Below are 25,410 nucleotides of genomic sequence, written 5' to 3' on the forward strand. Positions count from 1 at the left end.
GTACTTGAAATGCTCCAGAGAAGGGCAAAATGCTGATAAAAGTGCTGGAAGGCATGTTCTATGAGGACACTCTGGTCTACTCTGAAGAAAAGAAAGCTAAGGGGAAGAGACTCAATGCTCTCTTCCCCCCACTCAACAGGAAAGTGTAGAGGGAGCTGATGGTTTCCTGGTAACCAATGACAGGATGCACAAAGCTGCACCAGGCAAGGTTCAGACTGGACATTAGGAAAAAATTATTTACCATGAGGGTGCTCAAATACTGGAACAGGATTCCTAGAGAGGTGGTTGGTGCCCCATACCTGTCAGTGTCCTAGAAGTGTTTAGACAATGCCTTTAATAATATGCTTTAACTTTTGTTTATCCCTTAGGTGGTCAGGCAATTGGACTTGATCTTGAAGTTGACTTCCAGCTGAACTCTTCTGTCCTGGTTTCAGTTAGCACAGAATTAATTTTCTTCCTAGTAGCTGGTGGAATGCTGTGTTTTGGCTTAGGATGAGAAGAGTGCTGATAACACCCCGATGCTTTAATTGTTGCAGAGCAGTGCTTATACTAAGCCAAGGACATCTCAGCCTTTTGCTCTGTCCTGCCAACGGACAGGCTGGGGGTGCAGTAAGAGCTGGGAGGGGACAGACCCAGGACAGGTGACCCAAACTAGCCAAAGGGGTATTCCATACCATCTGACGTCATGCTAAACAATATATAGGGGTGGCTAGCCGGGGGAAGGGGGGCCGGACTGCTCGGGGTTAGGCTGGGCATCGGTCAGCGAGTGGTGAGCAATTGCATTGTGCATCACTTGTTTGTACATATTATTATTATTTCCCTATTATCACCATATTATTATTATTATTGTTATTATTGTTATTATTGTTATTATTGTTATTATTGTTATTATTATTTTGTTATTATTATTTTCCTGTCTTATTAAACTGTCTTTATCTCAACTCACGGGCTTCACTTTCCATTTCTCTCCCCCGTCCCAGAGAGGGAGGGGGGAGGGTGAGCGAACGGCTGCGTGGTGTTTAGCTGCCGGCCGGGTTAAACCACGACATCTTCTCTTCTCTTCTCTTCTCTTCTCTTCTCTTCTCTTCTCTTCTCTTCTCTTCTCTTCTCTTCTCTTCTCTTCTCTTCTCTTCTCTTCTCTTCTCTTCTCTTCTCTTCTCTTCGCTTCGCTTCGCTTCGCTTCGCTTCGCTTCGCTTCGCTTCGCTTCGCTTCGCTTCGCTTCGCTTCGCTTCGCTTCGCTTCGCTTCGCTTCGCTTCGCTTCGTCTGTCTTTTTTTCTTTTTTTTTTCTTTTTTTTTTTTTTTAAGATTTCAACCCTTTGAGTCATCTTTATTGCTAGGAAAAGACATAAGAAAAACAACACTAAACTGACAGAAGGTTGCAGACCCTAGTCTCTGGACTGTAGTTGGTTTGTTTTGGTTTTCCCGTGGGAATTTAAAAAGCAATAAAAATTTAGTCTAAATAATATTAACAATTAATGTTCCCTCCTCTAAAAGCTTTATTCATTCAGGGAAATAGCTTTCTTTTGCCTCTTCAGTTTCTGGATCCATCATTTTCTCAGTCTGCGTGAATACTTAGTTTACCAAAAAAGTCTACCATAACTCAGAATATCTCCTTTGGGACTGAGCAAGTCTATAAAATAGGTTTCCCGAAACTTGGGTGAATACTACCAGAGTATGATGCAAAATGACCATTTTGATATGCTGCCTTCCCCTCCATGCAAGTCAGCATGGTTCCCAAGAAGACAGATTTCAATGCTATCTTGTAGGGCTGTTGCGTTGCCTAAACTTAGGAGAAAACTATATTGGAAAAAGTAATTTTTTCTTAAGTTTGTCAGAGCTGTCTATCTGTCTCCATTGATTGCACTGTTAATTCAACCATTTATTTTTGTAGAATAGACTAATGATGGAGTCAGACACCTACAAGATTCATAAAAATAGTGTCTGAATTGAACATCTGAGCAAGAACAAGCAACTTAAGGTTCCATCTGCCAAATAAACATCTCAACATCTCTACAAAAATATAAAATAATCTCTCCAGAGATAGCTTGCAAAACTGTTTACTACAAAATATTTTTTCAAAAGTGGGCTTGCTGAATGTTTTCAGAAAGCCTATCTTTTAAAGTCACATCTCTCTAAGATAGAGGCTTTGTTTTTGCATGGCTAATTTATATATAATACATGAGTAAAGGTGAAACTTTTGGTGGTAGTTGGCATTTACCTAAGAATGGAACATTTAAAGCATCCTGGATATTGTGAATGTTCTTCTATGTGAGTCGTTGAGTTGTTTGTTGTCATTTGCTCTATTTGTGGCATTATGTAAAGAGAAAATTTGATTACGTGCTACTTTGGAATGAAAGTGATGACTCACAAACACTATTTGTCTGTTTATGACAAGAAGTCTTTGTGCTAATATTCTTAAGGAAGATATCAGAACTCCCAACAGGATGCAGAATTTTTATGGTGCTTTCTTCATTCTCTAACTATTTCATGGCAGGTCACCAAATATTTTTGTAAGTGGGTCATTGAGCCCATTCACAGTTACTCTTTTTTTTCCCTACTTTGAGCCAAGATTTTTTCCTGACATTAGTAGCCTACTGCGAAACAGCTGCAAAGACATATGATCAGAGTATGGATATATTTATCTGAGTTTTCTAATACTAGATCATAGTGCATAATGTCTGAGAATGAAAATTAGAATAGGAAAATGTCCAAATTCCTGGACTGAAGTTCAGTGTATTTTGTTTGTTTGTTTGCTTTTGATGCATGTATGTAAAAACAAACAAACAAAAAATAATTTCCATTCTAATAAGAAAATAGATGGATACAAAGATTTAATTTTCATAGACTGATTTGAGAATTTTAAAATTCTTGTTCATACTATATTTATTGCTTCCGGGGTCTGCCTTTAGGCCATATTCATATAATTTGGTAGAATTCTTCAGCTACACAGAAAGATGAAAATCTGAAAGTGTCAATTACCCTCATACTTTCAGGTTTCCAACTTCATAATATTTTTTTAAACAAAAATTCTCTTTATACAGAAATTTGAAGAACATGATATTCTTTTCAAATCAAGTGAAATACATGCTGTGAATTTGGCTAAAACTAAAGAAATATAATTTTTAAAAGATTAATACCATGATAATTTATTTAAAGTTTCTATAAGTCTTTGTCATCTTCTGATACCACCCAGATAATTAGTGTTGCAATAAGTTCAACAAGTGCATGAATCCTATTGCTGTTCTGGAAAAAGGACTAATGGAATTGGTTGCCATGTTGCATAAAAGCTATCTTGTCATTTTTTTATTTATTTTTTTTAACTTGGTCATGGTACTTCACTGGTGCCATGACTTTAAGTGTTTGAATGTGGGACTACCTTTATTTTACAAATGAAGAAACTGGAGCAAAGAGACTGTAAACTAAGGACAGAGAGAAAAATGTTTTTAGAATGAATAATGGAATAAAGAAGTACATGTTTCCAGTACATGTACTCCAGTACAGTCCTCAGTTCAGAAGGCTATAAAGTGAAAATTTTCATCAATAATCTGAAAATAAATAGAAAATCTCTGAAAATAAATCTTATAAATAAATAAATCTGATGCAAGGAGGATAAAATACCCAATCAGCATGACAAAAATCCACCTAGTTTTTGTTTTTTTCCAAACAAAAACACTTTACCCAGAGCGAAGCACCAATTTATACATAAGAAGAAATTAAAGCCATAGGTACAGCATGTACAGGAGTTTAAGAGGAGCAATGGTCAGTACACCAGAAATAAATCATTATTATTATTATTAAATCATTTATTATTATTATCATCATCATTATTATTAATTATTATATAAATATAATTATAAATATTATAATAAATAAATAAATAAATTATAAATATGTGAATATAATTGTAATATATAAATAATAATAATTATAAATTATTATTATTGTTATTAATAATAATGATAATAATTTAATGGTTAGTTCTTGATGTTAACTTGATAAAACCTAACGAAGAAGCAGTTGGTAGTTTAAGTCCAAATTTTTTTTTCACAAAATATGGCTTTGCCTAGTGAAAGGCAAATTTGAAGATGCTGTGAGGCTACTTTATCATAATTTCAATGGACACAGATTATCTTTCAGTCTGACGATAAAGAACAGAACTAAAGTTTATGTACTAACATAGGACTGAGAGATGAATCATCATAAATTTCTGCATATCCATGAAAGGTATAGGATTCTATCTTAAATGAATGGAACTAACTAAAAGCCCAACAGTAGCAGTTACAGAGGAAAATAACATCCTAATAGAGACAGAATTAAACTGCTAATACAGAGAAAAGTATTGACATAAGAAACTACATAACTATACGATTTCTTTATTTTGTAGCTGTGATTTTCCTGACAGCATTTTCCTTCCCTTATACTTATTATACTAGAGACCAGGCATTGATATTGATTCATTTCAGTTTTCTGAACTGTATGCCCTTAATTCACCTCAGGTAGGTGAATATGGTGCTGTGAATGTGTAATGCATTGTAATTTAGTGGTTAAAGAGAGGTTTTCATGTGATAATTTCCGATCATCTTTACAAGAATTAGGGAAAAATTCTTCCCTTCATCCTGTCCTGTCTTGTTTAGAATAACCATTCAGATGGTTTCCAACATGGCATTAAATCAACAATTCTGGAAGAAATTATACTTCTCTCAGAATGATTGACATACATTACCTTTCCATCACAGGAAAAAAAAATAAAAATTAAATGAAAAGTATTAAATTTCACAACAAAGTGAATATTAGCTTTATTTATGATGATTCATAGTGCATTCTGAGTGCATTCTACAGTTAACCCAGTTTTCTTGGTGTCTTTTGTAGGAACTCTTATGTTACTTATTACAACAGTACTTGAGGATTAGTGTCTTCCAATTGTGAGAGAGTATTTATCTATGCTGAGACAGTATTCTGGGAAATATAGAGACAAATTCATGGACAATAATTTTGCAACATATTTCAGGATGATGATAGGGGAGAGCATTCGAGGTTTGTACTAATGTCTGGTGGAGAAGACCATATAACATTTAAATTAATGTTATTTTAAGTATAGAAACTGTGTAACAAAATCTATTTACATTACTGCTGTGCCATGAATCTAAGACAATCAAATTACATTGTTTTTATGCCATGAATGTTCACATTTATATTTCTTGCTGTCTTTGAAGTAAACATAAATATTTTCTATGGAAATTAGCCATTTCACAAAATATAATATGAGAAAGGGAACTGAAGATTAATAAATTAAAAATAATTACTTTTTAAATATATTGAAAAATCATAAAGATAACAACTGGTCAGACAACAAGTGGAAATCACTGAAAAAATATATTCAAATTTGCATCTTAAATTAGATTTTTACTAATCTGTTACAAAGAACTAAGGCATATGTAGAAAAGTCATGGAATGAACAACAGAAAAAAAAAAGATAAACATTTTCAGCATTTATTTCATTTTAAGAAAATAGCACAGGCTAATTTATTATAAATGCAGAGCAATCAAATTAAAACACAGCCCTAAACAAACAACAAGTTCACTTGCTTCCTGTGTTAAACAAATAAATAAATAAGTTACCATCACCTTTTTAGGGTAGCATAGGTATGACAACGTGATATTTTTAGGCAGGATACCTGCTTAAATCCCACTATTACAAATACTTACAGACAAGAATAACTGTGCACACATGACTACGTCTTCTAAAATCAATAGACCCACATGTGTTCTTAAGTGTTTCCAAAACCCAATGTAGGAACCATTTCAAAAATGCAAAGACCTGTAGCTGTAAATTTCATGTTTACCATATGCCAGCAAACCAGGTAAAAACACCAGACTGTGATACACCTTTTGCTAGAGAAGACTTTTTCCATTACATATCTCCCTGGTTAGTCTACAGCTCAATTATGTGAAATTAGACAATTAGACAATTTCTCTACTTGCAACCATGCTTACAGTATAGGACAAACAGCACACTCAAATGGTAGCCTGTTTATCAAAGTGAAAGTTAAGAACCGTGGCTCCTCCAGCACTACCTGTATCTATCCGACCTCAGTAGAAGCAACACAGCAAAACATCCCTTTCACAGTAAACTTTGAGAATATTAAAAGTATGAAAAAAGTTTCACAGGCAAGTAAATGAGATCATAGTATTCAAAGAATTAAAAACATTGCTAATAAAACTAAAATTTAAGAACTTTTATAAAAAGAACAAATCAATGTTTCCCAGAAGGCGAAAACTCCAAAGAAACATTGGAATCATAATATAATGAAAAAAAAAATAGTATGATACTTAAGTTCTTGTTTCTTTGAGAAGATGTACTTCATACTTTATATTAAGATACTTATGATACTACTAAGATGTAAAGAAGCCATCCTCAGATAGTAGAAAGCCAAAGGGAAAGGTTAATGGAGAATCCGATATTTGGAAGAGTAATGTGGGATGGAGAAATAATAGTAAATGAATAATGCAGAAACATTTTTATCAGCACATTGAGGTACTATCATTAGAGATAAGAACCATCTCCCTCAAAATTTGAAGAAAAAAAAAAAAATACAATACTGCTACAAACGTGGATGTGGAGTAGCAATAAATTATTAACATTTTAGTTGTAAGAGCTATGGGCAAAGGGGCAGACCTTTAAGAACTTTTGCTTATGGGGACCAATCCTTTTTTTTTTTTTTTTTTGATTCAGAGTTTTATCTGAAGCTCTCATTGATTTTAAGTCTATCCTGAATGAAGACTGTGGCATCTGTTATGAAAATTTTAAGGATTGGTTTCTATAAGTTGTACTGGGTCTGGCCAGTGGTGGTGTAAAACCACCATAAAGTGCAGTCTATAAATTCATGAACTATGCACAGGAACTATGCATGTTATCTACCTATAAAAAGTAACCACACTATTAACACAACAGTAGTTTTGTTTGTTTTTTTTGTTTTTAATGTGAAGTGACAAACTTAACAGATCCCATGTAATGATATTTTGTAGAACATTAAATATATTAAATGTCTGATCAATCATTGACATAAGACACAGAAGGAAAAAAAGCTAAGCTTCATGCATTAAAATGTCAATGTCAATTTGAAACCCGATTAGCACTCAAAAAGTCATTTTTGCTGTGAATACTGAAAAGCATTTGTCAATTCAAACTTTCAACATATTTTTGACTTTCTCTGATGTTTTTTAAAGTTTTTTGTTTTGCCTTTTTATAAAAAAAATATTTTTAACATAACAAATGAAAATCAAATTGAAAATAGTATGTCTTAGATAGTCATATTCATTTCAGATTTTCCCCATCACTCTCACTCATGAGACTTTTCTTCATATACAGGCTGAACGCGTATACAGTAGAGAGCAATGATTAGATAGGACACAGAGCTGAATTCTCCATTGTGGCCTCAAAATACTCAAGCAGTATAGAAAATCATATAACAACCCAATTCCATCTGAAGTTTTTAAGGTGTTACAAAAGCTTAGTCAAACTCAGAAGCTTCAGGAAAAGCATTCAGTAGGATTCCTCTTCATTTAACGTTATAAGATTTAAGAATCTTGCTGAAGCTTATCATCTAGGTTCTTTTAGTCAGTCAAAGGAAACTGTGTGAAGGCAAATCTCCCCATTTTTAATGCAGGCTAAAAGTCATGAACTTTTCTTTTAGTCTTTCTGTGGTTTACTTAATAGTACAAGATTGCTGCATATATTTCTTAAATGGATGGTTATGCAAAATATAGACATTTTATACTAAATTCTATAACAGCTACAAGCACATGAAATACAGAATTTATAAGCCAGGTTTCATACAGGATCTTCAGAGCTGTCATATAATCCTACACTGGCTAGTACAGCCCCAAAAGTGGCATTTTTAACTGGTCTTTCATGTCCTATATGATGTCTGGAAGGAGGAGAAAAGAACAAACCCAAATACAAACCACAGAATCTTGAGGAAAACTGAAGTCCACTGTATTATCTAAATAGCTAAGAAGCAATAAACCAAGTATCCCTGTGTGGTGGTCTTACTGTGCTAGGCAGCTAAACACCACAACTGCTCTCTCACTCTCCCTCCTTAGATGAGGAGGGGAAGAAGTAAAGAACAAATGATGGGTTGAGATAAGGATAATTTAATTAAAGGAAAAAAAAATTTGAGAAAAGGTTATTATTAAATAAACAATTTAACTAAAAGAAAAAAAAAAAAAAAAAAAGAAAGGGAAAAAGGGAGGGGGAAAGGGAAATAATAATAATAAAGGCTATGTGGAAGTGCAGCAGAAAGAAATTACTCTCTACTTCCCACAAATGAGCGATGCTTGACCATGTCCTTGAGCAGGGCCTTAACACATGTAGCTGGTGTTCGGGAGGAGGACTGATGTTTTCACAATGAGCCCACCCCTCCCCTCTTCTTCCTTTTTCCACCTTTTTATTTCTGAGTGTGACATCATATGGTGTGGAATATCCCTTTGGTTGGTTTAGGTCAGCTGCCTTGGTGATGTTTCTTTTCTCACTTTTTTTTTGCCCACCCTCTAGGAGGGTTAGAGAGAGTCCTGATGCTGTGCCAGCACTGCTCAGCAGCAGACACAACACTGGTGTGATACCACTGCTGTTCTAGCCACAAGTGCAGAACACAGCACTGTATGGACTGCTGCAGGGAAAGTTAACATCCCAGCCAGACACAGTACACCCTGCATAGAGGAGACTGACTGAATGCTAGTTATGGTATTGTTCAGTATCTCTTCCAAAATAGCTCCCTCTGCAGACACATTTCCTTGAAGGTGACAGTGGGACTATTTCTTTGCTTTAGATATACTCTGACATACTTAAACCAATACAAATTTCTGAAGGTTGGAATACAAACATCAATACAATTGCTCATGCTTTTTTTTTTTTTTTTTAATTACCACTAAATGTGCTCAAAGCTACACAAATATTTATGCTATGTATACAGATCATAATCAACCATCAACCATATTTCTAGTTCAAGTCCAAAACTGGCACTACAGTAATGACACTTTCTGATGTCTATTCCATTTCAACTATTATAAGTATTTAAGCTCAGAAATTTGTTTTTGCTCAAATTGCTTTCTTTGGTAAAAATGTTTATTTCAATCCCCACTTTATTTGCTACCTAATCCCTCATAAAGACCCATGATCAGTTGATTTCTATATTTTACTTGATATTTCACAGAAAAGAAAGCCATAGCAATGTCCTGTTGATTCATTTTAGCATTGCACCTCTAACAGCAGAGCTCTTTTACAAACCCAGATTGTGAAAAATATTTTCAATGATTAAATGGACACTAAAAGATCATGATTTTTTAGAGAACAAGGTGGTGGAAGAAATATTGTTTTAGTCTTATGATGTTGTTCTAAAATATCTTTTCCACTGCACATTCTTGAATGTCTCCTATACAGCTTGGGCTTTGTATCTTGTTGTTCAAGGACTCTTCCAAACTCCTGGAAACATCACCAAAATCTGGTTTGGCAAATCAGTACTTCTGACAGTTAAGTATTATCAATGAATATAACTTTGACTGGGTACCCAAATTCTGAAGCAAAATGTTAAATTAGAATATTCACAGAAAATTACAAATAAAAAAACTATTTTCATTTTTATTATTTCCACAAAATGAAAAATTGTGGTACATTTTTCAGCAGAGATAATAACAGCAAGAGATCAGTTTAGAGCCTTCAATGTGTTCTGATAAGAAAGGATAAATGAAAAGATCAAGGAAAAAATCAGTATGCTGTTTGATGGTAGATTATGAAAGAGTGCAATTGACACAATGAGACCATTTTCATGAGATTAAACAGAGTGATATGTGAAAAAAATTGATATAATTTATTTTCCTCTTATTCTTTTTTAGGACCTAACCTATATACAGGTAACAAATGAGTCATAAATCACTAAAAAACAATGCCATCAGACTTGCTACTGAAAGAGATTTTGGTAAGAAAATAATTTCTTCATATCCAAATTCTGAATGCTTCCATTGCATAAAATAAATTATGTATTTGTTTTATGATTATACTTCCAGCTTGAGTTCGGTACCATATGGAATTTACATGTGAGAGAAAAAATAAAGTCTCTCAATCTCTTTTACTGTGGACTTCACTATTTGTCAAAAAGGCCATTTAATAATGAGTTACTTGTGGTAACTCTAGAAATAAGTAAAGAGTATATTTTCAACATCAAAGAAAAAAAAAGAAACTAAAGAAAATTAAATTTGATCAAATAGTGAAAAAGAAAATAGAGTTCTTCCTGTTAAAAATACAGATAAAGAAATGGTATCTTGCCCTTTATTTTCTTTGTTATCTTTCTTTTCTACATTTCTTTTCTGGAGTATGTTCTCAGAGCAGTATTTTGTTGCTCTTGGTTACTTTTCCAAGTACTGTTATGTGCATGTTACACTGAATCAGCTGTACTGGAAGCAATGATTTGAAAACAACTGAATATTATAACACTGGAAATAAATGGATAAATCTTTTGAATCAAACCAGAGAATTTATTTAATTAATTAATTAATTAATTTATTTATTTATTTATTTACATGGGAGGGTAACATGAAGTAGCTGGCTTAGCATTCCATATTATGTTAATCCATTATATCCCTATGCCATCTAAGAATAAGAATAGCTGGGTAGATCAACACATAAGTCAAAGCAGACATGGGAAAAAAATGCAGACAAGAGCTAGCTGAAACTGGCAAGAACACAAGCAACCGAAGCAAAGGCTGCACAACTTAGAGATCCTCTTCCCTTTTGCCATTCTCTTGATGCGAGTTACTAAAGGAAGCTGACCCCAGATATAAAGACATTAATTGCATGTTTCTCTTCATTCGTATGGTTGCTAGAAGACAGCAGAAACAAGGCAACAAAGGAATTGGGCTACTAGAACCAATTTTGTAGAAACTAAAGTTGAGCACGTTAATAATTTTAACAGTTCTTGAATGAGATATTTGCCCACATTTTTCTAAATCTTCTACTCCATTGTCAATGTTCTCGTCTCTCATTTCTTTAGCATATTCACCTCAGTTTATCATTCTTCGTTACTTCCTATTTCTTTTCACTAGATTATCTGCCTAACACCTTCTCTTCAAATAAATTAGCACCCATATCTTCTGCCACCGTCATATTCTTTATGTGCTTGTTATCCTCCTTTCATTACCCTGTGATTGCCTGTCTAAAATAAGATTTTAGCAGAGAGATTGGCTACAGTTCTATGTCTGTGCATTCTTTAACAAGGACAAGTATTCTTATCTGTCAAACAGGAATAAAACCTGATTAATACTAAGGGCATGTGCTGCTTAAAGGGAGAACAAATATCTCCCCTGAAACTACCAAAGGTTGCTTGTATTTCATAACATATATCCATCCTACATACCAGGATTAAAATAATACCACTACTTTTAAATCAATCTGTTCTTCATTCAATTGCAGAGGAAAGAAAACCAGTCCCTTTCTATTTTTTTCCAAGTTATTCTTAAATCAGATTTATGTTAGTGATGAACAGGGAAGGGAAGGGAAGGGAAGGGAAGGGAAGGGAAGGGAAGGGAAGGGAAGGGAAGGGAAGGGAAGGGAAGGGAAGGGAAGGGAAGGGAAGGGAAGGGAAGGGAAGGGAAGGGAAGGGAAGGGAAGGGAAGGGAAGGGAAGGGAAGGGAAGGGAAGGGAAGGGAAGGGAAGGGAAGGGAAGGGAAGGGAAGGGAAGGGAAGGGAAGGGAAGGGAAGGGAAGGGAAGGGAAGGGAAGGGAAGGGAAGGGAAGGGAAGGGAAGGGAAGGGGAAAAAATAATAATTGTACTACTAATAATAATGTGTACGAAACAAGTGATGCACAATACAATTGCTCACCATCCAATGACCGATGTCCAGCCTATCCCCGAGCAGCTGGCACCCTACCCTGGCCAGCCACCCCTTTATATTTTTTATCGTAATGTCAGATGGTATAGAATACCCCTCTGGGCAATTTGGGTTAGCTGTCCTAGGTCTGTCCCCTCCCAGCTCCTGTTGCACCCCCAGACTGCCCGTTGGCAGGACAGAGTGAGAAGCTGAAAAGTCCATGGCTTTTCACTGCTCTGCAACAATTAAAACATCAGTGTGTTATCAATATTATTCTCATCCTAAATCCAAAACATAGCACCCGACCAGCTATTAGGAAAAAAAAATTAACTCTATTCTAGCTGAAACCAGGGCATATGGTATAGTCATCCCTAGGAATATTGTGGGTCAAAAGCATGTAAAGAAACATACAAACATAAGGCAAAAAAAGTTAGTCTCAGGATTTGGAAAACAGATCATAAAAAGAATGAATATCTCACAGGATTATTATAGAACTAGATACAGAAGACTTTATCAAGTCCGCAAGCAAAAACTAAGGTAAAAATTAGGTTGTTGTATTTTATAAAAAATAAATTAATTAATTAAAAAATAAAGAAAATACAGCATTTGCAGCAAGTCAGTAGAGTTTCATGATTTTTAGTGTTTGTGAGAATCAGAAGAATATAATTGTCAAAGGGAGATGATGGTCCCTCTCTACCCTGCTTTTATAAGGCCCCACCTGGAATATTACATCCAGGTCTGGGTCCTCTGGCACAGGAAAAATATGGACCTGTTAGAGCAGGTGCAGAGGAGGGCCATGAAGATGATAAGAGGGCTGCAGCACCTCTCCTGTGAAGAAAGCCTGAGAGAGCTGGAAATGAGAGGATAAAGTTTCAGGGAGACCTCACTGTGGCATTTCCAAACTTGAGGAGAGCTTATAAAGAAGATGGAGAAAGATTTTTTACCTGGTCGGATAATGGCAATACAAGGGGGAAGCTTTAAACAACAAGAGAGGGGAAACTTAGATTAGATGTTAGGAGGAAATTCTTCACTCAGAGTCTGGTGAGGCACCAGAAGATGTTGCCCAGAGAAGTTATGGGTGCCCCATCCCTGGAGGTGTTCAAGACCAGGCTGGATGGGGCCCTGGGCTTGAGCCCACGGCTGCACCTCAAGTAGTGTGTTCAGTTTTGTGCCCCACACCACAAGAAGGACATTGAGGACCTAGAGTTTGTCCAGAGAAGGGCTATGAAGCTGGTGAAGGGTCTGGAACACAAATCCTATGAGGAGTGACTGAGGGAACTGTGTTTAGTTTGAGATAGGACAAGAAGGAATGGCCCCTGGTTGTGCCAAAGGAGGTTCAGGTTGGAAGTCAGGAGAAATTTCTTCTCAGAAAGATTGGTTAGGTATTGGAATGGATTGACCAGGGAGGTGGTGGAGTTGCTATCCCTGGGGGTATTTAAAGAAAGGCTGAATGTGGTACTCAGGGACATGGCTTAGTGGGTAATATTGGTGGTAGGAGGACAATAGTACTAGATGATCTTGGAGATCTTTTCCAACCTTTATGATTCTATGATTCTATGACTAAGTCAAATTCCAAAGCCTTACTTAAAATATATCAATTTTGTTCAATAAAATGGAATACAAGTGCAAAAATGAGGTGCAAGTAAAACCTTTCTACTTTATAGCTCTCTTATAGCTCTTATTTTAAGTAAGGAGCAGGACCATTTTGTCTGCAAATGAATAGACTGCCATTTTAAGTCTAAGATGAATTTGAAGATTAAATATTAACTTATTAAAATGGGTATATTTCATATGATTTTGTGTAAGAAAATTCCTGTTATTTTTAATAAAATTTGTATCCTCAGAAATCATTCATGTGTTCATACAGAATATGTAGAAGTAGTAAAGTCTTTCTTGATGTGCAGTGCTGTCTCTGAGGGGAAGAAGAACTGTACGATATTTCCTTGTATGTGAAAGATGATGGCAACAGTGTCAGGGTGTATGTAACAATGAACTGTAGCACTGAGAAACCACTCTAGTGGGGAAAAACAAACAAACAAACAAACAAACAAAAGCAACAAAAAATATTAGGAAATAGTATTTTGCTGAATATTGCCAGTAAGTATTCTTCTTGGATGCAAGGCAGCAAGCCAACACTCGATGTAGTTAAATTAGTTACTAATGCAATTATTAAGTATATTGTGGGGTTAGTTCAGCACTCTGATAACACAAAAGAAGCAACAACTCTGCATTTCTTGATAAATCTGATTCAAATAGTTTAAAATTTGACCAAATTTTCTTCTGACAAATAGACAATACTTAGCTACATCAATGTAGCTGTTTGATTTACATTGGTAGAGAATTTCGCTCTTTTTGCAATACCATAAGGCAAAATCCAAAGACAGGTCCATTATACTGGTGCCAACATAATGCAACACTAATGCAGAAAATAAATACAGGGTGTAGAATTCAACTAGGGTAGAAACTGGTGACAATAGTTGAGTCAGAGATCTTTTCAAAGCAGAAAAAAAAATACATCATTTGTGAAACTACACAACGTGCCCCTCATATTCACAAAAAGTAGAGTTAAAAACAATGTCTTACCAGTAAAAAACAACAAAACAAACAACACAAATAAAAACAAGAAAGCAAGCAAATAAACAAACAAGCCTAATAACAGCCAAACAAACTAAAGAATGCTGGGAGATAGAGAAGGACATTTCTAGCAGACAGTGAGCATGTTACAACGTTTGGATTTTTCTATTGTCTTGATATTCCCAGGAAAATGCAAGTCATTTAACTTGCCCTGCTGAGACAAACCATTTCAAATTTAATGGATTCAGTACCTCTATTAGGTAGACTGGATTCCATCCTTCTAACTCATCCTCTATAATCCACTGGATGAACTTCGTTAGTCATTTTTAGGGTGTCAGTGGAAGCTGAGATAGATAGTAGAAACTTAAGAGAATCTGTCTCTTGTTGATTCTTGGTTCTGCCTGAGAGGAACTGAAATCATATTTGCTACACTCTGTAAGAATGCTTCAAACTTCAAGTTTCAAAAAGGCCAAATAATATTATAGGCATAAAGTCTTTCTACAAAATGTGTTTTCCTACTCTGGCTTCAACCTGAACAAACAGGAATTCAAGAGACATAAACCAGCAAAGAAGGCTCACTAGAGCCAGGAAAAAAAAAAAAAAAAAAAGAAAAAAAGAAAAAAGAAAAAAAAATCTAAATTTGTGTCTAATCCATTGGATTGCATTTCTATCTAGGATTTATAAAATTATAGAATATCCCAGGATGGAAGGGACCCACAAGGATAATCGAGTCCAACTCCTAATTTAAAGTATTTTAAACCCACTGATGACCATTTTTAACTGTGAAATAGACAGATTAGACATCACATCACTGTGGCTGGTACATTTTTGCCTAAAAACAATTTTGGATACAAGTAGACCCACAAACATAAGTCTCAAAATTACTCTTAAAAGGTAATCAAAATAGATGAAAATAAAAAAATCACCTCTAAAGCTATAAACAGAAGTGAATTTTGAGAATTTTTGAATTATTCCTGTATTATTTTGAAATGAAATATTATTTAAGATCCTGCCAACCTATAATGTTTATCAAGGGTATCTCAATCTTTATTATATCTGAATTCTTTTCCTGTCTTTAATATATCTTTGCACTTGGGCAAGAAAACAATGTTTTCAAAGAGTCATTACATCTCTGCACTAAAGACAGTGATTCTCTTTCCTTTATTTATTTATTTATTTATTTATTTATTTATTTATTTATTTATTTATTGTAAGGACGTTATTTAAATTGTTGTTATATTTAGAATGGTCAATATCATATCCATGGATATTAACGCCAATCATATCAATTTCTATATGCTAATCATATCAATTTCTTCATTCTAATAATATCACGGAGTCTTTACACATTTTGTACTTTATTCATTTCAAATTAAAACATAAAAATTAAATCTAATTTCATATGTCTTCAGGATCAAATATAACATTTAAGGTGTCTATGCTCCTATAAGCTACAGATTTCTAAAAAATACAGTCAATAATTAGTCTGCCAGACATGGGCATCAACTTTAGTGAGAGCTGAATGGCTCCCTTGACTCTACCGATTGGACCTAACTTATGTAAAAACCCATAGTGAAGACATCTATATTACATTATTTGAATCTAGACCTCAGTCCTCCCTTCACTCAGTAGCACTAGACTACTATTTTCTGTTACAGTCATTTTTATTTTTTCCCTATAAATATTGTTATAATATTATTATTCCCCTAATAATTTTTACCTGATATGGGATTTGTTCTTATAAAAGAACTTTCACTCCATGAGAAATGTTACTTTATTCAAATATAGTAAAGTAATTCAGCTTAAAAAAATTATCTATGTCATTGCCTAAAACAGAAGCTCAACCAAAATATGAAGGAGCTATCTCATATATTTGTCCTTTTTTCTTTCAAACTACTTCTGCTCTTTCTTATTTGAAGTTAAAATTTCAAATAGAAATGTGGCCACATGCACGATCAGGTGTAAGATATGAAGAAATATAATACTTAAGTATGAAAAGTAGAGCTTGAACTCCATCTTTAAATATATGGTAATTGAGGTATCACATTTCAGCATGCTCATGCCATTTATGCACTGTTGCTGTGCTCCTGTAAACCATGTTGGCTGCTAACAATGTTGAAAAAGTTGTTCTTGCAGACGAGCACTGATGGTGCAGATGGTTGGCTTTGCCATATGTCCTATACTTGTAGACAGAAATAAGAATGTCTTCTAAATTAGGAAATTTCAATAATTCATTAACCTGCCTTTTACATATAGTAGCTGATAAGTATGCTGATACTTTTTTCATTTCTCTTCCATTTGCTAACTGTCTTGGGGGTATCTTAGTATATTAAATACTTTGCATAGCAATGCTGTTTCTAGTTTGAAATATTTAAGAGACAATGAAGCTGTAAATCTCATTGTTCTTTAAACTGAGCATAAGTCACTAACTTTCTCTATGAGTGCTGTGCTTTTCTCCTGGAATTTTATGGGTAAAAATTAAATTGCTTTGCAACGGTGTATACATTTTAGTAAATTATATATATATATTATTTTATTTTTTTGGAAAAGCAAATTGTTGTGATTGTGGTCCACATAACTTCATTCTCTTGTAAAGTCCAGTCTTCTTGGTCTGTGTATATGCTAGAATACATCATAACTGCTCACTTGTAGAAAGGAGATAGTATATTGGTAGAGTTTGGGTGCAATCTGTAGTAAGTGAAGTCCATTTGAATTGAGGAAAATGTGATTAACAGTCAAGCATATTAAACCTCATGACAGTATCACAGTAGCTTTTCCAGAATAACTATTTTATGTATCTAAGTATTTGATGAAATGAAACAATTAAAAATTTCAGTGAAAAGTAAAATCAAAGAAATTTCAGACGATTTCATTACTGCTATATCCCATGAAATCTACTTTTATTTATTTAAAATATTGCCCTGCACTTGAAGAACAAAAGTTAAGGAAAAATGATGTCACCTTCATGTGATTGTTGCTATATATGATCATATATATACGATTGCTATTTTCCCCAATATCCCTATTTTACTATTTATTTATTTATTTATTTATTTTCTGCTCTGGACTATTAAAAGATAAATCAGTTTTAGCAATTATTTCAGTAATTAAAAACTACACTTAAATGGTCAAAGTAAATTGATATGATCATTTAATCCGTTATGCAAATGACAAGCTAGAGGAACTAGTTTCTTTATGGAAGATATTTATTATATGAATAAATCAACAGAAGCAAGTACAGCCTGCTACATACAGAATACAGCTTGTTGAACAAGTAACAAGAGAGCATTAAATGACCTAATTCCTTTTTAGCCCATGTTTTGTTTTTCACTTTGATTCTTTGTTCTTTTCTCTTTTTATTTTGAGCTACTTCTATGTCTTATGCATCATTTGGATGTAATAGTTGAACTACATGTTACATAAAATAGTTCTTGAGGTGGTTTACACTAGAATATCTGTTATCTGTAAGTCATATGTAACAATTCTGTAAATATAAAATATTTGTAACTAAAAACTGAAAATTACTACACATTCATGAGAAAATAGGAAAATTATGTTGTACATACATCATCTTATTGATTTGTCATATTTCCCAAAGATATCTTTCCAGAATATTTCGGTTGCAATGCAGATATTCTCCTTTGCCATACAAACAGCTATCTTATTAATTGGTTTTATTGTCATGGACATAACCATCAACAAGAACATTATGTCAATAAGGTATAATTGCTAGTGTAGTCACATATATAAGAAAACTCATTTCAATTTGTTGCTTTCAAACTATATGGAATTTTACAATATTTTTGTAACTCAGTCACCCCATTCTGACAAATCCTTTTTATTTTCTGCCTTTAATAGCTTGGGAGACAGATTTATATATATATATATATATATATATATATATATATATATATATATATATATATATATATATTATATAGATAGATAGATAGAAAATTTATTGATTTATTTTTCTTAAAGGTTAGATGCCAAACACTGGGACTATGTCTTCTGCTTTCAAAGCTGTTAATGCTGTCAGGTCTTTTCCACGTTTCTGATTTGAGGTGCAATGTTCCCATTATATATTGCGTACATTGTCACCTCCAGGGATCATGTCAGGATTCCATTCATTCAGCATGTCTTGCATTGTAAGTGACACCAATGTGTGTATTATTATGCTTATTCTGTTTGGTGTTTCACACATATAATGTCATTTTTATCTCCATTTTATTACACTGCTCCTTCAACCAACTCAGGGAAGAATACATGGGTGAAGAGTCTGGCTAACTATATCAGATAACTGTTGTATAAAAAAATCGGTATTATTGGGAATCTGTTTAAATTTACTAGCTTACCAAGCACAGAAAAGATAACTTTTCTTTAAGATAACTTACAAAGTTTGTTTAATATATTTACATAATTTGATGGTTTGTAGAAAATGACAAATTATTTCCTGTGAATAAAAATTACTTATAAAACAGTCCAAATCAAAAGGATGGATACACCCCCCCACCCCCATCCCCCAACAGATAATTCCAGTCTGAAATGCTATTTTAACAGTGAAAGGAAGTGAAAGAAATAGCACCTCCTTCAGGTATCTACAAGACAATATTTATTTTCAGAGTCATTCCCACAACAGATGATTCTGAAACATCTTCAGCCCTTACCCTTGTGTTGCCAGTTATTTTGGTTAAAACAAAACAAAACAAAACAAAAACAAACAAACAAAAAAGGAAAAGGAAAAGGAAAAGGAAAAGAAGAAGAAGAAGAAGAAGAAGAAGAAGAAGAAGAAGAAGAAGAAGAAGAAGAAAAAGAAAAAGAAGAAGAAGAAGAAGAAGAAGAAGAAGAAGAAAAAGAAAAAGAAAAAGAAAAAGAAAAAGAAAAAGAAAAAGAAAAAGAAAAAGAAAAAGAAAAAGAAAAAGAAAAAGAAAAAGAAAAAGAAAAAGAAAGAAAAAGAAAAAGAAAAAGAAAAAGAAAAAGAAAGAAAAAGAAAAAGAAAAAGAAAAAGAAAAAGAAAAAGAAAAAGAAAAAGAAAAAGAAAAAGAAAAAGAAAAAGAAAAAGAAAAAGAAAAAGAAAAAGAAAAAGAAAAAGAAAAAGAAAAAGAAAAAGAAAAAGAAAAAGAAAAAGAAAAAGAAAAAGAAAAAGAAAAGAGTTATTTTCTTCAGTGAAAAGCCTGTATTTCAAATTCTATTATACACAAATTGTAAGCTCCTAAATATTTCAGGTCTTATGGAGGCTTAGAGAGCAGGGTTTCCCATAGTGCAAAAAAAAAAAAAAAGTCACTGTTTCTCACAAGTTGATTTAAATTGCCACTAAATTGCCACTACAAGAAAATGAGACTGCTGAAACAGGGATTTTTAAACATATTTTTAACAGGTGTAGCTTTCAAGCTTCTTAATATTTTTATATTTTTTTATATTTTTATATTTTATTTAGCACAATATAAAAATATCCTTTCTTGTCTTTTAAATGACTCTCTTAATATAATCAGCTTTATCAACTGTAATTAGCAATTTCTGTAAAAAATTGAAAACTGGATGTCTTAAACAGAGAGGTAAAAACAGGAGGACTTCACAATGAATGTGAGACAAATTTGTCCTACAGATTATTGAATACATTGAATGTAGTTATGAACCAGAAAAGTAATTCAACATCTATGTTACTTTAGCAGGCATACAGAATGGATTTTTTTCCTCTCTCTCTCTTTATATATATTTAAAATTTATTTAAGAAGACTGTATTTAAGCTAAATCTCTAGAATGTTTTTCATAAATGATGTCCTTGTAAACATCCTGTATGAAAGCCCTAAAAGGGAGGAGGTAAACTACAGACTTTTAATTAAAATAACCATTATGAAGAGAGGGATTATTTATTTTTATTTTTTTTTAATAACTTTTTAAAGGGGGGTTATCCAGTCATCAACACATTTAGAAAAACAGAAGACTTGATTCTCTTGATTCTCTCAGAATCAAGAAACAGAAGCTTGATTCTATCTTATTAGGCAAAGGCATGGCTAGCTGGCATCAGTAGGAACTATAAAGATGTCAATAAGATTTGCTTGCATCTGAGCCTTGACTACAATCACATGAAAAAAATCAAATAAATGAGAGTCCATAAGTTTTCAGTAAAGCACAGGTTTTCTTTCTTGATAAAATAGCCAATTCTGTACATCTGACAAGCAGCAAACATTTCCATGCAGCAAAAGAAAATGATTAAAATGTCTTTCCTTTAAACATGCATTTTTAACATTTGTATATGCAGATAAGTCCATTTCTGAAAGAAAGAAAAAAAAAAAAAAAAAGGCATAGCCCATCTGCAGAAGAAGATGCAAACAGATCAGAGCAGTCAGGTTGCAAGCTGGAAGTTGCAGTGTACCTGCATTATGAGGTCTGTGAAAGTAAAGCTATTCAGAAGATTCTAGATCTGCTTGTGCCAATCTGACAGCCTCCAGCAAACAGAAGGGAGCCTCTTTGTGCTGCATACTTTATTTCTGTTGCATTACCAGTTAGGAGCAGCAGTCACAGGCAAGGACAGCCCTTGCATTGGACAAACCAACCATCAGAAAGACAGTTACTTTCCCAGAGACTTTATGATGTAAATTGAATAAACATGTTCAGAGATCCTCATTATGGCTGGACAGAGAAAAGCAATTTACTTGCCTACTATCACTCTTCTACTATGAACAAACAGGATTGCTTCATTTATCAACCTATAACACAGATTAGAAGAAAAGGGAAATCTTTTGCTTCCTTAAGAAGTCTCCAATGAAGCAATGTAATTCCTCTCAAGAGCAAAGGAAAAGTAGAGATGAAATTAGGACTTTATGAGTCATTGTTTGTTCTCTGTTCTATTCAACATCTGCAAGCTATCCTTTATTCAAGGATATTCAGAATTGAATTTCTTGTATTTTCATCAATACAAGTCTATGCTGAAAAACAACTGAGTCTAAGATATCTGTATTTAACCAATGCGTGTTTGATTCCTCCTGTTTTCCACAGTAAGATAAAAATTAAATTAAATTAAAATAAAATTAAATTAAATTAATAAATAAAAAGTAAAATAAAAATCAAAAAGAGAAAGAGAGAGAGAAAGAAAAAAAAGTTTTTTTTTTTGTTTTTTGTTTGTTTGTTTTTTCCCTTTGTAAAAGCAACAGAGGAATATTAGCAATAAAAGGAAAATTATGAAGTTTACAGAAAAATATCCTGAAGGATTATAATAGCTAGGTGATCTGAACTAAGTTATCTGTGCCAAAATAATAAAGCTTTACTGGTGATATTTTTCCCTAAAAGATTCCGAACAGAAGGAAAATTTAATTGATTATGTTTTAGTAGGACAAACAAAATTTCATTGAAAGTAAATGGGTTTGAAATTTTTGTCATGATTGATTAGTCTTGACCTGGTAATGGTTGTAGACTAGACTATCTTCTGTGAAAATCAATGTATTCTTTTATACCTTTCTACTGTTTTGAAATGTATCATAGAATCACCAAATCATAGAATATTCTGAGTTAGAAGGGACCCAAAATGATCATAGAATGGATTGGGTTGGAAGGGTTGGAAGATCATCTAATTCAACCCCCCTGCCATAGGCAGGGATGCCACAAAGTATCAACCAGTCCAAATCCTGGCTCCACACAAGACCACCCAAAAATTAGACCACATGTCTGAGGCCATTGTCCAAATGCTTCTCTAACTCCAGCAGGCTTAGTGTTATGACCACTTCCCTCAGGAACATTTCCTGTGTGTGCCTGACCACCCTCTCAGTGAATAACCTTTTCCTAATGTCCAACCTGAACCTCCCCTGATGCAGTTTCATGCTATTTCCTGGTCCTGTTTCTGGTTACCAGAGAGAAGAGATCAGTGCCTCCCCCTCTGTCACCCCTCATGAGGAGGCTGTAGGCTGCAATGAGGTCTCACCTCTCCTCTTCTCTAGGCTGAACAAACCAAATGACCTCAGCTGCTCCACATACGTCTTTCTCTCTAGACTTTTCATCATCTTTGTTGTACTATGAGTGACCTTTAGACACTGTCTAATAGTTTTATGTCCTTATATTGTGGTGCCCAAAACTGCGCACAGTACTCCAGGTGAAGCTGCATCAGCACAGACTAGAGCAGGACAATCACTTCCTTCAACCATCTAGCAATGCTATTCTTGATGCATCCCAGGATACAGTTGGGCCTCCTGCCAAGGAATACTGTTGACTCCTGTTCAACTTGCTGTCAACCAAAATCCTCAGGTCCCTTTCTACATGGGAAGGGATCCCTTTCCACTGCTCTCCAGACTCTTGTTCCCTAGACACTACATATATCCAGGATTGCTCTATCTCACGTGCTGAATCAGACACTTGCTGTTGTTAAACTTTATGTGTTTTGTGATTGCCCGGCTTACTGACTTGTCAAGATCTCTCTGCAAGGCTTCTCTCCAACAGAGTTAACAGCTTGTCCCTATTTAGTGTTGACCATAAACTTACCAATTATGTCTCCATGTCCTGCACCCAAGTCTTTTATGAAAACATTACAGAGAACTGACCCTAAAATGGAGACAGGAGGAATGCTACTAATGACTTGCCACCAGTCTGATGGTGGCTAATCATTAGTAGGGTTCATCATTTATCACCATTAAATTACCATTTATTATAACACTTTGAGCTCCAGCCATCAACCAACTGTTCACTCATCACATAATGCTTTTGTCTGGCTGTGTGCTGGACATTTTGCCCAGAAGGACACTATAAGAAAAATTATCAGAAACTAGGCTGAAATCCAAAAAGATTACATCAGCTGGCTTCCCTTGGTCAACTAGGTGAACTAAAAGAATATTAAATCCATTAACTAAGAATGCACGTTTTCTGTGACCAATGTCTGCATTGCCTTTAAGGTGTTTTTCAATAATTCCCAGAATTTTATTTTCCGTAATTTTATCAGGCACTGAAGTGAGACTGATAGGGCTTTAATTACCAATGTCTTCTTTCTTGTTCTTCTTGAAAAATGGAACGACATTTTCTAGCTTTCAGTTGACTGTTACCTTTCCAGATTCCCAAGACCATAGAAAAATAATTGAGATGATGTCATCCCATGATGACATCAACCAGATCTTTGAGCACCCTGGGATGAATCCCATTGAGGTCCATAGACTTATATATATCTTGCTGGAGTAGCAAATTCTGCAGGTCCATCATCAGTGTTGAAGACAGAGGGAAAAAAAGCATTAAACATCTCTACTTTGAGTATGTCCCTATATTTGAGGTGACCATCCTCATCAATTAATAGACAATAACACAAAAGTGTTATCTCAGGTTCTCCTTTTGCTACTAAGATACTTTTAAAAGCTCTTTTTATTGTCCCCCTAGTAGTAGTACTGGCCAGCTTCAACTTTAACTGAGCTTTGGCCACACAAATCTTCTCCCTGAAATGCCAAACAGCATCTCTGCAGTCCTCACATGTCACCTGACCTCTCTTCCACTGGCCGTACACTTTCTTTGTTGACCTAAGCTCTAGAAGACACCTACTCAGTCAAGCCAGCCTTCTGCTCTGGGTGCTTGACTTCTGCCATTTTGGAATTGCCTGTTCCTGCGCTCTTAGGAGGTGGTACTTAAAAGACAACCAGCACTGATGAACCTCAATGTCTTTAAAAGCAGATTCCCAGGAGACCTCACTAACTAGTTCCCTGAGCAGTCTGAAGTCTGTTCTTCCCCATTTTGATATCACTTTTCCTCTTATCACTAAACGTTTTAAACTCATCTACTTCATGGTCATTATGACCAAGATAGCCACCAATTGCCACTTAACCCACAAGACACTCTTGGTTTACAAGTAGCAAATCTGAGAGGTCACTTTTTCTGGTCAGCTCTCTTAGTATATGTACCAAGAATTTATCATCAAGTTGTTTTATGAATCTCCTGGACATGTTTGTATCAACTGTGTGGTATTCCCAGTTTATGTCTGGCAAATTGAAGTGTCCTATAGGGACAAGGCCACCTGATCTAGAGGTATCTCTTAGTTCCTTAAAGAATAATTAATAGGTGTTATCATCCTGGCTCGGTCTATAGGGGACTGGCACAATGACATCTGCTTTATTTGCTTGTCCCTTAATCCTTAACCAGAGGCTCTCAACCACGTCATCACCAAAGTATTTTCATAGAAACTCAATTAGCTATGGATGAGATTTGTAGGGAATTAGGTAACTACTTGCTATTCAAACATAGGAACATCATTTTCACAAAGCACAAATATTTACAATCAAATGTTATTTGTTATAAATGGAGCACAACTGAAATGTGAAAAAAAATATATATATTTTTTGATAGTATATCAAATATAGAATCACATAATTAAGTAAATGTTAAAAAAATCTTCAACATTTCTAGAAAATGAAGACACAGACCTATGCAACCTACTTGGAGAGATTTGATTTTCTTAAACATACAAGATCTGATTTTATGTAATCTAATGTTATAGCAATGAACAAAACTCTGGATTTAGTCTCTTCTCTTAAGTTTTGATAAAGGCTATAAGTGTTTACCATTTCCCAGATACCAAAGAGGGTACTTAGTTTTAGGTGAATACATAATACAATCCACAGATAGCTTGGGAAACAAGAAACAAATAAAAATGGAAAACTCTGAAACTATTTTTTTCATTGTTGTTTTTATTATGTCTTCCCATTTTTCCTACTGTAATTTTATTACATCTTGCATCATTATATTTTTTTAATCAATCTAAGCTCTAAGTGAACCAGTGTTACCATAGGAGACCTGGGACTAATGAATGCCAAAAGAATTTTTATCAATTCCCTAAATGGAAAAAATTTAGAAGGCAGAAATGAAAATATGAAAATTGATGACTTTTGTCAACTGCTGACCTTTACCTGAAGATATCTACTGAAGAACTCACTTAACATCTATCACTTAAGTTTTATTCATTTAATACTCTCAGATTCCTTGTATAGATTTAGGAGCTATTCAAGGAAAAA

The 25,410-nt window shown here is 34.2% G+C and overlaps 1 protein-coding gene across 4 annotated transcripts in view; it reads right to left on the bottom strand.

Moving 5' to 3' along the window:
- The window catches only part of NLGN4X (neuroligin 4 X-linked), a 200,545-nt gene that overhangs the window by 32,658 nt on the left and 142,477 nt on the right, over positions 1 to 25,410 (bottom strand). The window lies entirely within an intron of this gene.

This window comes from Anas acuta, chromosome 1, assembly GCF_963932015.1.
Source record: "Anas acuta chromosome 1, bAnaAcu1.1, whole genome shotgun sequence".
Lineage (NCBI taxonomy): Eukaryota > Metazoa > Chordata > Aves > Anseriformes > Anatidae > Anas > Anas acuta.